The sequence below is a fragment of the Mustela putorius genome, unplaced genomic scaffold, assembly GCF_011764305.1.
Source record: "Mustela putorius furo isolate JIRA1106 unplaced genomic scaffold, ASM1176430v1.1 tig00000228_pilon_pilon_pilon, whole genome shotgun sequence".
NCBI lineage: Eukaryota > Metazoa > Chordata > Mammalia > Carnivora > Mustelidae > Mustela > Mustela putorius.
The window spans coordinates 12168145-12172683 of NW_025421322.1; the positions used below are offsets into that span (position 1 = coordinate 12168145).

The window sequence follows — 4539 nt, forward strand, 5'->3', positions numbered from 1 at the left end:
GCTATTAGATTTGGAGACTCTTGAATATTTCAATTTTGCATAGGAGAAAGGAAAGCCATTCTTCTAGAAGGCACTTACTGACTTCAATGTGCAAGAAAATATGTGTCATAGGACTGCTGGTTCTTTTGTTTTATTCCTTACTCTGCAAGGGAGACTGACTGTGTAGTATTGCTGAGGAACTCTCAATCAGCAGGCTCTCCCACATCCTCTTCAGGGTGCTCAGTCCACAGTGTCACAGATCTCCTTTACTTTCTGGTGGAAGTCTTCTGATTGATCTGCATACGCGTAATGCCCTGCCCCAAGAATGGCTATTGTCTTCACAAATGAATGTGGTTGTAAAGACTGGATGCTGTTGCCAGAATTGCCATCTATGCAGGATCGGGTGCCGTAGATCACCGAAACTGGAATGTCAGGGTGCATTTTACCAGTTCACTGGAGCATAAGGAAGAGTCATATTTTTGAATGCTGTCTCACCACTTGGAGTCTGCACATTACGTGGTAGATGTATTCTGTCATGGTGTCATCTTCAAACATTGAAGAATACTTCCATTTGAAATCAGGCCTTAAACACTGCACTAGACTTAAGCCAAAGGGTCCTGTAATTCTGAGGCCAGCTAAAGGATTAAAGGGAGTCAGTGCTTCTCCCAAGGCTCTGATCCACACTGGGATTGGTCTGTCTTGATCAGCAAGTTCTAGTGGCTCAGGAAAACCCCAAGGCTCCACTAAAATGAGATGATTAACCCTTGACAGGTACTTCAGTGAGTAAGCAGCAGCCAAGAACCCACCCAAGTTGTGCCCAAGCAAGATCACTTTGTCCAATCCTAGGGCACATCTCCATTCTTCAGTGGATTCCACAAATTGATTCTCCACTTCCGCATCATTGTCAAACCTAGCCTACTACTTTGTCCAAAGCCCGACAGGTCAAAAGCATAGATGGGTTTATCAGTGCAAAGATCTCCAAAAGTCAGTGCCCTAAATAACCTCATTTTACCTTAATTTCCTCTTTATAGGCCCTATCTCCAAATACAGTCATATTCTGAGATACTTAGGGTTAGGACTTCCAGTTTATGAATTTGGGGGGTGGGGTGTGGTCACAGTTCAGCCAATAAAGAGCAGTGACTGCTTAATGGGTAGGAGTCTTTCTTTTAGGGTAATGAAAATGTTCTGGAACTAGATAGTGGTGATGGTTGCAAGCATTGTGAATGTACTAAATGACATTGAATTGCACCCTTAAAATGGTTAATATGGTAAATTTTATGCTGTGTGTATCTTGCCACAATAAAAAGTCATTACCTAGTCATATTGATTTCATCTTGTAAAATGAATCATATCAGTGTACATTTGCCATCTCTACCACTCTAGCCAAAGCCAGAATTATTTCTTGCATGATATATGTCAAAAGTTTCAAACTACTCCTTGTTTCCACCCTCGCTCTGCTCCAATTTGTTCTCTGCTCTGAAGCCAGCCCGGTCTTTTGGAAATGTGGATTTAATTATGTCATTCCCCAAATTAAAACATTTCAATGATTCCTCATTTTATTTAAAATCAAGTCCCAAATTTCTGTCTGTGGCTACAGGCCCATTATGCTCAGGTCTTTGTCTATACTTCAGCTGTGTTTCTCCCCCACTGCCTAAATTTGCTCTAATCTCAACCTGTCATCTATTAACTTTTATCAAGCCAGGATCTTTCTTATCTCCCGCTACTGCATATTCCATTCCTTTCACCCCCACTGCCCTGCCTCCACTCTTGGCCTACCTAAAATCTATCATCATTAACTTAACTTAAATGTCACTTCCTCAGATAGATTTTTCTCTGATTTTTCCATTTAAATTATTCTTTTTTATAACACCCTCTTTCTTTCTTCAAAGTACAGAGACAATTAAAATTACCTGTGTACGTTTATCTGTTTAATGTCTGTCTCTTCTACCAGATTATAAGCCCTGTGAGAACAGCAACCTGTGTGTTTGACTAACTACTTATCCTCAGCATGCAGTACCTATTTGGCACTGAATATTTTTCATTCAAAAATATTATTTGATAAACAAATGAAAATGTTAATAGATTTAGACTAGAACATTTCAAAAGCTTTAGCCACCAAGTGATAATGTGGTTTATAATTAAATTTTTCTTTTCCTTAATTTCAGTGACAGACTCTCACGTAAATAATCTCAGAGTAGCTCTCAAAAACCTCTAGCAAAGCATACAGCAAGCACCAACTTCTGCTGAAACAAGAGAAGGACTCAAGAAAGAGACAAATGGACATATATTTATGTTTTATTAAACAGAGTACATAATAGATTTAATCAGTAAAATGAGAAGTTAATCTTTTGTTTTCTTTGACAAGTGTATTAAATAAAAGAAGAAGATAAAATAATGTGAGTGAAGGAAAAACATAGCTTCAGATAAGGAATATCAAGAAATCTTGACAGAATGCTATGAATAACTTTTTGCTCAAAAAGGAAATATAATAAAAACAAAGAATATGAGTGATTAAGAAAGTATAAATTACTTTAAATTACTTGAGAGGAAGGTAAAATTGAATACATCAATAGCTATATTTAAAAAATCTACCCCTAGGGGCACCTGAGTGGCTCATTCGCTTGGGTGTCTGCCTTCAGCTCAGGTCATGATCCTGGAGTCCCAGGATCGAGTTTCATGTCGGGCTCCCTATCCAGCAAGAAGCTTGCTTCTCCCCTGGCCCCTCACCCTACTTGTGCTCGCTCTTGCTCTCTCTCAAATAAATTAAAAAAAAAAATTTTTTTTAAATCTATCCCTATAAAAGATATGAGCTCAAAATGAATTTATAGGCCAATTCTGTTTAAATTTTTTTTAAGTTTGTTTTATTTATTTATTTATTTGAGAGAGAGAGATAGCATGAGTTGGGGGAGAGAGAGAATCTCAAGCAGACTCTGCACTGAGCACAGAGCTGGATGTGGAGCTCGATCTCACAACTCTGAGATCATGATCTATGCCAAAACCAAGAGTCAGATGCTCAACCAACTGAGCCACCCAGGTGCCCCAAATTATAACTTTAAAGAAAAGAAAAAGTACTCTGTTAATCTTTTTAAGACCTTAAGATGTTGAAAACTTCAAAACTTAAAAAAAAAAAGAAAAAGAAAAGAATACCAAAAATAGGAAAGCTATAGATTAATCTCATTTATAAACATAAGTAAAAATATCTTAAGTTGAATAGTCACAGATGAAACCAGTAATTTTTGAGAGAATTATACAAATGTCCCAACATAATTATTCTAGAAGTGTAATAATGTTTTAGCACTTGGAAATATATTTATATAATTCAATCAGATTAACAGATTTAGAGAACATTATACAATTATCTTATTACAAAGTGTGTTTCTTATGAATCAATACCATTCTTAATAAAGCCAAACTAGGAATAAATATATTCCTTCTTAGTTTAGTTTTTAAAAAAATCTGTCAGAACAACTTAGCAAATACTATAAAGGTGAAATATTAAAAACATTCCCACTGAAATCTTAACCAAAATAAGGATGCTTAAAGCTATCATGACTACTAGAACCAGGAGTCCTAACCAATGTAACAAGGCAAGAAAAGAAAATGAGTTAGAAGTATTGAAACAAGGGACTCAAACTTATTTGTACAATAGAATTGCAGAAGAGAAGGAACACAATGATAATTTTAGTAAAATAGGCTGATATAATGTCAACACATAAAAATCAATCCCTCTTTTTTTAAAGATTTTATTTATTTATGTGACAGAGAGAGCACAAGCAGAGGGAGCAGCAGACAGAGAGAGAGGGAGAAGCAAGAAGCAGGCTCCCCTGCTCCTCCTGAGCAAGGAACCCAATGCAGGGCTCTATCCCAGGACCCTGGGATTATGAAGGCAGATGTGCTTAACTGACAAGCCACCCAGGTGCTCTGTATATTAGTAAAAAACTAGTTAGAAAAATGGAGATCTAACTCAATGAGAATAAAAATGATTTAAATATTCATGAGTCAACTTAGCAGAGTACATAAGACATTTATAGGGGAAATCATATGATTTTGCTCAAGTTTCTATAATAAAGCCTGAGTAAAGAGGTCTCAGGATAAGACAACTCAATAGTATAAATAAATGTGCACATAAATATGTAGTTTAAATGCAATATGAACTAAAATCCCAACAAGATTTTTTCAATGATAGTTTCAACTATCTTTTAAAATTCATCTGAAAGAGAAAACATGGAAGGATATCCTAAAAAGAAAAGCTGAGAAAGAAAGATAAACAATGAGTATAAGATGGGGAGGATGGTCTTTCCTTTTTCTTTTTTTTTTTTTTTTTTTGTCGTTGTTGTTTTGTTTTTGTTTTTTTCCTTAAAGAAGAAAGAATTTCTGCTCCTTCTTGGAAGGTAGTATTACTGGATGTAAATGTTCCAAGAAAATTGGTTTAGGATGCTGGCATTCTCTTCCTTGAACTGTTTGAGTAGTTCTTTGCAGATCTCACCCTCCCCACAGTTAGATCGTAAGCACTATATCTGTAGGGAAGAAATAGAAAGCCTCACTTTGGCCCCAAGCCAG

The 4539-nt window shown here is 36.3% G+C and overlaps 1 pseudogene; it reads right to left on the reverse strand.

Annotated features, from left to right (window-relative positions):
* Window positions 1-219: 219 nt before the first annotated feature.
* LOC101683045 lies at window positions 220-986 on the reverse strand (annotated as a pseudogene).
* Between the last annotated feature and the right edge of the window lie 3553 nt (window positions 987-4539).